Here is a 10200-nt window from a genome sequence, read left to right on the forward strand (position 1 = left end):
TATTTAAATTATTTAATCATTTTATGAGAAAACCAAAGGGTGTGTAAAGAACAATGGACAGTTGAAATGATCTTGCTAAGTCACTTGGTTGAAGAGTTATTGAAATTGTAGTATTGTGATCATGCAATTTGCTGATGATCAATAGTTGCATTGACGCTGTGCCAGGCTGCCTACGCCATTGCTGGGTGAAAATAAGACCTGTGCAATGTTGCACACCTTTTTTTCCTTCATAAAGAGCCTAACCTGAGGTATGTAGCTCAAATCGCTGGTGAGCTATTTAAGTCCGAAGGTCTGAATGTCTTGACAATATAGAATCTCAAACCAACTTCACCATGGCGCATCACCCAGGGTTTCCACGGTCTGCCTTGACACATATGTTATCAGGACAGATTAGCTACATTAGCTAGCACAGCAGCCACCGGTAGCAGTGGGAAGAGGCCAGTCGCCCATGCATGGTGCAGCGGGAGGGGCACAGATACTCGTGCATACAGGCCCAAGTGCTACATCTAGCATACAGCCGCTGGAGCGGTTTGATTTTTCTAAACCTCAAGAATGGACCAAATGGATTAGGATGTTTGAGCGCTTTCGTCAGGCAAGTAATCTTCACACTTCTACCAAGGAGAACCAGGTAAACACTCATGTACTGTATGGGCGACGAAGCAGATTACGTTTTGAGGGGTCTAAACCTAAACGAACTCAAGCAAAAACAGTATGGACAAATAAGATACATATTTCATGCATTCATTATTGTGAAAAATAATGTGATCTATCAGAGAGCATGCTTTAACATGCGGAGACTGGGGGAAATTAAACAGTGGATTGTTTTCTCCCAGCCTTTTATGTCCTAGTAGAGTATTGCAACTATGGACTTTTGCATGATGAACTAATTCAAGACAGGATTGTCGTTGGGTTAGCAGATATGCGTCTATCAGAACGTATGCAGCTAGATAAAGATCTCACACTAGAGAGAGCCATTGAGATGGCAAGGCAAACTGAAGAAGTGAAAAAGCAGCAGAGTTGCCTGCGAGGTGACACAGTAACAACAAAAAAGACATGCTCAGTGGATAGAGTTATGCAGAAAGGCATTCAGTGGAAACAGAAAATCCAGCATGAGAAAGCTAGCCATGAGAATGCTAATGAGAAAAAGCAGTCAGTGTCAAAACTGGCAAAAGCCCTATACATCCTAGAGCACAGTGTGCAGCTAATGAAGTAGTGTGTCTGTCCTGTGGGGAAAAGGGACATTGCCAACGTGTGTGTGTATGTCATCAAGAGCCGTAAACGAGGTTCAAGAAGAGGATGATAACATTTTCCTAGGATCAATAAAAGCAGGAGGTGACCCATGGCTGATTGACATTCAAGTGATGGACAGAAATGTGAAATTCAAAATAGACACTGGTGCTGATGTGACTGTTATCCCAGACAATGTGTTCAATCAACCAGCAAGCCAGCTCTGCAAAAACCAAAAAAACCTCTGCTAGGACCAGGAAGAGTGCCGCTGGACGGGATCAGCGTCACAAGTGTGGTTCTATGAAAGGGAGAAAAGGAGACACTGGAGGATGTGTATGATGTCATCAGAGATCTACACAAAGCTTTACTAGGCGAACCATCTATCACAAAGCTTGAGTTAGTTGCTCGACTCGACAGCATTGATTTACAGACACTGAAAGAAAGCTATCCAAAGCTGTGCAGCGGTCTTGGTTCAGTACAACCATATATATTCAAGCTGAAACCTGGCGCAGAGCGCTACTCACATCACGACAAATTCCTCTGGCATTGCTGCCTAAAGTTAAGAAAGAGCTAGAGCCCACGGAGAAGCCCACGGACTGGTTGCTTGTCCCAAAGAGGAACGGGGATGTGCGGATATGTGTCAATTTCACCAGTCTCAATGAGTCAGTGTGTAAACAAAAATACAAACAGACCTTTGGCTCAATAGCCGGGGCGAAGATCTTCAGCAAGCTCAACAGGAACATTGGCTTCTGGCAGATAGCGCTAGCCGTGGAGTCAGTTAAGCAAGCAACCTTCATCACACCTTTAGGACATTACTACTTCAATCTTCTACCTTTTGGTATCGCTTCAGGACCTGAACACTTCCAGAACGTAATGGTGACAGTGGTCACTGAAGGCCTGGAAGGTGTGGTCTGTCATATGGATGATGCAAGACTTCATGCCGCATTGCAAAAGATGGAAAAGCCGGCTTAACTCTGAACACGGACAAATGTGACCTGTCAAAGGAGGAAGTGAAGTTCCTTGGCCACATTATATTGGACAAAGGAGTACAGTCCGACCAGACAAAGTCAGAGGCTGTCAAGGAGATGGCGCAGCCATCCAATGTCAGCGAGCTGCAGAGTTTTCTAGGAATGGTGAACCAACTGAGAAAGTTCATCCCTCAGTTTGCAGAAAAGGACACACCTCTCAGAGACTTACTCTCAAAGAAAAACCACTGGTACTGGGGGGCCGACCAAGTCAAAGCCATCAAAGAGCTGAAGGAAGAGCTGACATCCACACCTGTGCTAGCCCTGTACGACCCAAACAAAGAGATCAAGGTCTCAGCCGATGCATCTTCCTATGGACTAGGAGGAGTGCTGCTGCAGCAGAAGGAATGAAGAAGAAGGAATGGAGACCCGTTGCCTACTCTTCCCGGTCTCTCACACCGACCGAGCAGAGATACTAGCTAGCTCAAGTGGAAAAATAACCTCTGGGGCTGACATGGGCATGTGAAAGATTCAGAGACGTTCTCATTGGTCAACACTTTCAGCTGGAAACTGATCACAAACCGCTCCTAAGCCTTCTGTGGAACCAACCCTTGTACACCCTTCCCCCACGAATCCAACTCTTTAGGATGAGACTTTTGAGATACTCCTACACGATTGCTCATGTCCCTGGAAAGAGTCTGTGGACTGCAGACATACTGTCATGTGCACCAGTCAAATCCAAAGCTCCTGCTGCAGAAAAGGAGCACATGGATAGCACAAATATATATGTGGATGCCATCATGGAACAGCTTCCAGCAAGTGTTTCCTACATGGACAACCTGAGAAAACAACTCAAAGCCGACAGTGTGTGCTCAAAAGTCATGACAATGTGTCAGGAAGGATGGCTATGAGTTCAGCTAATGCTAAGGACCTCTGAAACTGTACTGGGCAGCACGCGCTTTTCTCGCAGTGCACGAAAGTCTTCCGTTGAAAGGAACAAGACTTGTCATTCCATCAGCCTTACGAAAGTATGTCCTCACTAAGCTGCACAAGGGTCATCAAGGTGTGTTCAAGTGCAGAGAACGTGCACAACAGGCTGTGTGGTGGCCTGGACTCAGCCAGTAACTGAACGAAGTTGTGCTTAAAACCTGTTTGGGATAGGGGGCAACATTTTCACGTTCGGATGAAAAGCATGCCCAGAGTAAACTGCCTGCTACTCAGGCCCAGAAGCGAATATATGCAAATTAGTAGTAGATTTGGATAGAAAACACTCTGAAGTTTCTAAAACTGTTTGAATGATGTCTGTGAGTATAACAGAACTCATATGGCAGGCAAAAACCTGAGAAAAATCCAACCAGGAAGTGGGAAATCTGAGGTTTGTAGTTTTTCAAGTCATTGCCTTTTGAATATACAGTGTCTATGGGTCTGGCAGAATGCCATGAGCTAAGCCAGGCGCGCGGCCCTGAGAGCGAGCTGCGTTCCTTTTTATTTCTAAAAACAAAGGAATTGTCCGGTTGAAACATTATTGAAGATTTATGATAAAAACATCCTAAAGATTGATTCTATACATCGTTTGACATGTTTCTACGAACTGTAATAGAACGTTTTTGACTTTTCGTCTGGACTTCCGTCTGGACTTGCCCGCGCCTTGTGAATTTCGATTGGTGAACTAAACGCGCTAACAAAAAGGAGGTATTTGGACATAAAGATGAACTTTATCGAACAAAACAAACATTGTGGAACTGGGATTCCTGGGAGATCATCAAAGGTAAGGGAATATTTATAACGCTATTTCTGACTTTTACTGACTCCACAACATGGCGGGTATCTGTATGGCTTGTTTTTGTGGCTTAGCGCTGTACTCAGATTATTGCATGGTGTGCTTTTTCCGTAAAGCTTTTGAAATCTGACACAGCGGTTGCATTAGGGAGAAGTATATCTTTAATTCTATGCATAACACTTGTATCTTTTATCAAAGTTTGATGAGTATTTCTGTAAATTGATGTGGCTCTGCAAATTCTCTGTTTTCGAGGCACAACATTACTGAACATAACGCGCCAATGTAAACTGAGATTTTTGGATATAAATATGAACTTTATCGAACAAAACATACATGTATTGTGTAACATGAAGTCCTATGAGTGCCATCTGATGAAGATCATCAAAGGTTAGTGATTAATTTTATCTCTATTTCTGCTTTTTGTGACTCCTCTCTTTGGCTGGAAAATGGCTGTATGTTTCTCTGTGACTTGGCGCTGACCTAACATAATTGAATGGTGTGCTTTCGCTGTAAAGATTTTTTGAAATCGGACACGATGGCTAGATTAACAAGAAGTTAAGCTTTAATTTGGTGTATTGCACTTGTGAATGTATGAAAGTTAAATATTTCCCAAAAATATTTTTGAATTTCGAGCTCTGCCATTTCAGCGGATGTTGGCTAGCGGAACCCCTAGCCTTAAGAAGTTTTAACTGCAGGACAAGCATCAAAGAGCACACAAACCACACAGAACCATCACAACTTCTTGAGAGACGCTGGCAAAGACTGGGAGCAGACTTGTTCAATCTAAAAAGAACCACCTACCTGCTAGTGGTGGACTATTTCTCAAGGTATGTGAGAATCGCAAACCTGTCACTAACAAAGTATGCAGACGTTGTAGTTAATCTGAAGTCCATCTTCGCCCGCAATGGGGTACCTGAGGTCCTGGTTTCAGCCTACTCTGCTTGCTTTGCTGGCCTATCGATCAACTCCACTCAACAATGGCTTCAGCCCGGCGCAACTGCTGATGGGACTACAGCTTCGTACCACGGTGCCACCCATCACTGCTAGACCCATCACTCCCAAACACAGCTGCTAGATTCCGGTCTCTGCACCCTGAGATGTTGGAGCGCGTTCACTCAAGTCACATTGCAGCTGAGGCCTGTTACAGGGACACTGTATTGGCCAGGAATGCAGAGTGAAATAAAATACTATGTCAGTAAATGCACAATCTGCAATGAATACGCCATTGAGCAACAGAGACGATGATGTCCCACGAGCTACCGATGCTGCCCTGGCAGATAGTAAGTCTAGATCTCTTCCAGCACAGTGACAGACTTTCTTCTGGTAGTCGAGCATTACTCAGACTTCTGGGAGATTTACCTCCTCCCCGACCTCTCTGCAGAGACAACGATCAGACGCTGCAAGGCTCAGTTTGCCCGCTATGGCCAGCCAGATAGGGTAATCTCAGATAATGGACCCCAATTCTCCTGCTTTGAGTTCTGGAAATTTGCTGCAGAATGGGGATTCGAGCACATCACCTCATCGCCACGACACCCAAAAGCTAATGGAAAGGCAATCAGCAGTCAAAATCGCAAAGAACCTCTGCAAAAAAGCTCTGCAAGAGGGCAAGAATACCTGAAAAGCAGTCCTGCAGTGGCACAATACCCCAACAGAAGGCCTGAATAGCAGCCCGGCCCAGCGCCTCATAGCACGGCGCTTAAAACCAGCTCTGCCAGTAGCCAACACTCTCCTGGAGCCCTGTTTGGTGACAGACGTGCTGGAGAAGCTTCATCACAGAGGACAGGTGTCCAAGTTCATCTACAACAAATCAGCAAAATACTTACCTGAGTTCAGGGTGGGTGAAACAGTGTTGATGAAGCCACTACCAGGTGACCGGCGGGCCTCTGGAGAATCGGGATCCTATGTACAGAAAGTTGCACCACGCTCCTACTTGGTCGAAGTGAATGGCTCACTACTGTCATAACAGGGTTGACCTTCAGGTTGCTGAGCAAGCCCCTACTCAATTCGGGCTTCTACTTCTAAAAATGAACCTTTCCAGAAACAAGTCTCTCACCGTTGCCGCTTGCTATAGACCACCCTCTGCCCCCAGCTGTGCCCTGGACACCATATGTGAATTGATTGCCCCCCATCTATCTTCTGAGCTCGTGCTGCTAGGTGACCTAAACTGGAACATGCTTAACACCCCAGCCATCCTACAATCTAAGCTTGATGCCCTCAATCTCACACAAATTATCAATGAACCTACCAGGTACAACCCCAAATCCGTAAACACGGGCACCATCATAGATATCATCCTAACTAACTCGCCCTCCAAATACACCTCTGCTGTTTTCAACCAAGATCTCAGCGATCACTGCCTGCATCTGTAATGGGTCTGCGGTCAAACGACCACCCCTCATCACTGTCAAATGCTCCCTTAAACACTTCACCGAACAGGCCTTTCTAATCGACCTGGCCGGGGTATCCTGGAATGACATTGACCTCATCCCGTCAGTAGAGGATGCCTGGTTATTCTTTAAAAGTGCCTTCCTCACCATCTTAAATAAACATGCTCCATTCAAAAAATGTAGAACCAGGAATAGATATAGCCCTTGGTTCACTCCAGACCTGTCTGCCCTTGACCAGCACAAAAACATCCTGTGGCGTTCTGCATTAGCATCGAATAGCCCCCGTGATATGCAACTTTTCAGGGAAGTTAGGAACCAATATACACAGGCAGTTAGGAAAGCTAAGGCTAGCTTTTTCAAACAGACATTTGCATCCTGTAGTATAAACTCAAAAAAGTTCTGGGACACTGTAAAGTCCATGGAGAATAAAAGCACCTCCTCCCAGCTGCCCACTGCACTGAGGCTAGGAAACACTTTCACTACCAATAAATCTCAATTTCAATAAGCATTTTTCTACGGCTGGCCATGCTTTCCACCTGGCTACCCATACTACGGTCAACAGCCCGGCGCTCCCTACAGCAACTTACCTAAACCTCCCCCACTTCTCCTTCACCCAAATCCAGATAGCTGATGTTCTGAAAGAGCTGCAAAATCTGGACCCCTACAAAATCAGCCGGGCTAGACAATCTGCACCCTCTCTTTCTAAAATGATCTGCCGAAATTGTTGCAACCCCTATTACTAGCCTGTTCAACCTCTCTTTCGTATCGTCTGAGGTTCCTATAGATTGGAAAGCTGCCGCGGTCATCCCCCTCTTCAAAGGGGGAGACACTCTAGACCCAAACTGCTACAGACCTATATCTATTCTACCCTGCCTTTCTAAGGTCTTTGAAAGCCAAGTTAACAAAGATTACCGACCATTTAGAATCTCACCGTACCTTCTCCGCTATGCAATCTGGTTTCAGAGCTGGTCATGGGTGCACCTCAGCCACGCTCAAGGTCCTAAACGATATCATAACCGCCATCGATAAGAGACATTACTGTGCAGCCGTATTCATCGACCTGGCTAAGGCTTTCGACTCTGTCAATCACAACATTCTTATTGGCAGACTCAACAGCCTTGGTTTCTCAAATGATTGCCTCGCTTGGTTCACCAACTACTTCTCCAATAGAGTTCAGTATGTCAAATCGGAAGGCCTGTTGTCCGGACCTCTGGCAGTCTCTATGGGGGTGCCACAGGGTTCAATTCTCGGGCCGACTCTCTTCTCTGTATACATCAATGATGTTGCTCTCGCTGCTGGTGATTCTTTGATCCACCTTTATGCAGACGACACCATTCTGTATACCTCCGGCCCTTCTTTGGACACTGTGTTAACTAACCTCCAGATGAGCTTCAATGAAATACAACTCTCCTTCCGTGGCCTCCAACTGCTCTTAAATGCAAAAAAAACGAAATGCATGCTCTTCAACCGTTCGCTGCCCGCACCTGCCCGCCTGTTCAGCATCACTACTCTGGACAGTTCTGACTTAGAATATGTGGACAACTACAATTACCTAGGCGTCTGGTTAGACTGTAAACTCTCCTTCCAGACTCACATATAACATCTCCAATCCAATATGAAATCTAGAATTGGCTTCCTATTTCGCAACAAAGCATCCTTCACTCATGCTGCCAAACATACCCTCGTAAAACTGACCATCTTACCGATCCTCGGCTTCGGCGATGTCATTTACAAAATAGCCTCCAACACGCTACTCAACCAATTGGATGCAGTCTATCACAGTGCCATCCGTTTTGTCACCAAAGCCCCATATACTACCCACCACTGCGACCTGTATGCTCTCGTTGGCTGGCCCTCGCTTCATACTCGTCGCCAAACCCACTGGCTCCAGCTGCCAATGACTGGAACGAACTGCAAAAATCTCTGAAGCTGGAGACTCTTACCTCACTCACTAGCTTTAAGCACCAGCTGTCAGAGCAGCTCACAGATCACTGCACCTGTAAATAGCTCATCTGTAAATAACCCATCCAATATACCTCATCCCCATACTGTATTTATTTATTTATCTTGCTCCTTTGCACCCCAGTATCTCTACTTGCACATTCATCTTCTGCACACCATACCATTCCAGTGTTTAATTGCTATACTGTAATTACTTCGCCACCATGGCCTATTTATTGCTTTACCTCTCTTATCCTACCTCATTTGCACATGCTGTTTATAGATTTTTTTACTGTATTATTGATTGTATGTTTGTTTATTCCATGTGTAACTCTGTGTTGTTGTATGTGTCGAACTGCTTTGTTTTATCTTGGCCAGGTCGCAGTTGCAAATGAGAACTTGTTCTCAACTAGCCTACCTGGTTAAATAAAGGTGACATAAAAAATAAATATGGGTCACGTGACAAAGAACAGAACCCCAGCAAGTCATGTGGGGCCTGAGGCACTGGGCGAAGAGCCAGGGGATCACTTCGCCCATCAATACTCCCCTCAGATAGTCAGGTGACACACCTCTGCATGAACCCGCAGTCCTCACAGACAGGCCCTCTGTCTTTTCACGCTGCAGTCAGCTGTCCCAGCCACATAAAATACTTAATCTGTAGGTTTCCTATTTCGGATTGTTGATAGACCCAAGATTTTTTAAATAAAAAAATGGGTAAAAGTGAAGAGATTATCAATGTGCTGTTTATTTTATAGCTGCAAAAAAATCTAAAGTATATTATTACTAGGTTTGTTTTGTTAGTGAATTGACAGCTCCTGTCCTATTTTATAAAAGGGAAGATGTTATGGGTGCAAAATGGCACGTTGATGCCATCTGTTGGTAAATGTTAATTACTGCAACACAGTAATTAACAGTGTGCTTGATATACCCAGATGTATTGCAATGTACTGAACAAGACTGGTTACTTCCAGCAATAACTTGGTCCTGTCATTTAACATCCAAACACTCTTTCCTTCTGATACTGCCCAAACTGTAGCAATACATGCTCAACATTCTCTGTTTTCTGGCAATAATCACACTTTGCCAGTGACTGGAACGAACTGCAAAAATCACTGAAGCTGGAGACTCATATCTCCCTCACTAGCTTTAAGCACCAGCTGTCAGAGCAGCTCACAGATCACTGCACCTGTACATAGCCCATCTGTAAATAGCCCATCCAACTACCTCATCCCAATACTGTATTTATTTATCTTGCTCCTTTGCCCCCTAGTATCTCTACTTGCACATTCATCTTCTGCACATCTGTCCCTTCCTGCTGTCCTCCCCGACTTTCCTCTGTACTTGAAATAAATGCCTGCCCTTAGTATCTCTGCAACATCACTGTCCATATCAGGCATTTTACCTCTGCCTTGCTCATTGAAACTCCAACATCAACATCCCCACTACTAAGTGCATGTTTAGCCAGTACATCAACTGCCTCCAACCCCACATGGGCTGGGACCCAAGTAAATCGTATCTGTATACCCATCTGTCTAATCCTGCCATGGGTTTGTAGCACCTCATTACGGTCTTATCTCCTACGTGAGCTAAAGGACTGGAGACTCATCAACACTGCACATGAATCAGAGCAAATAACTACTCTGTCTGACTTGACTTCCTCCACCCACTGCAAGGCTAACAGTATGGCCATCAACTCTGAGGTATATACAGCCAGATGATCTGTAATACGTTCCCTGACTCCTGTCCTTGGATCTTTTGAACCATCTGTGTAAATGGCCACAACATCCTGATATTCTCTTAAAACAAATCAAATCAACTCGGGCCTCATTCAAGAGTTCCAACCTGAAGATCACCGACGTCATGATTTGACCTCGTATTTTTCGGAGTTGTTTTGAACGCG

Source organism: Salvelinus namaycush, chromosome 11, assembly GCF_016432855.1.
Source record: "Salvelinus namaycush isolate Seneca chromosome 11, SaNama_1.0, whole genome shotgun sequence".
NCBI classification, from domain to species: Eukaryota; Metazoa; Chordata; class Actinopteri; order Salmoniformes; family Salmonidae; genus Salvelinus; species Salvelinus namaycush.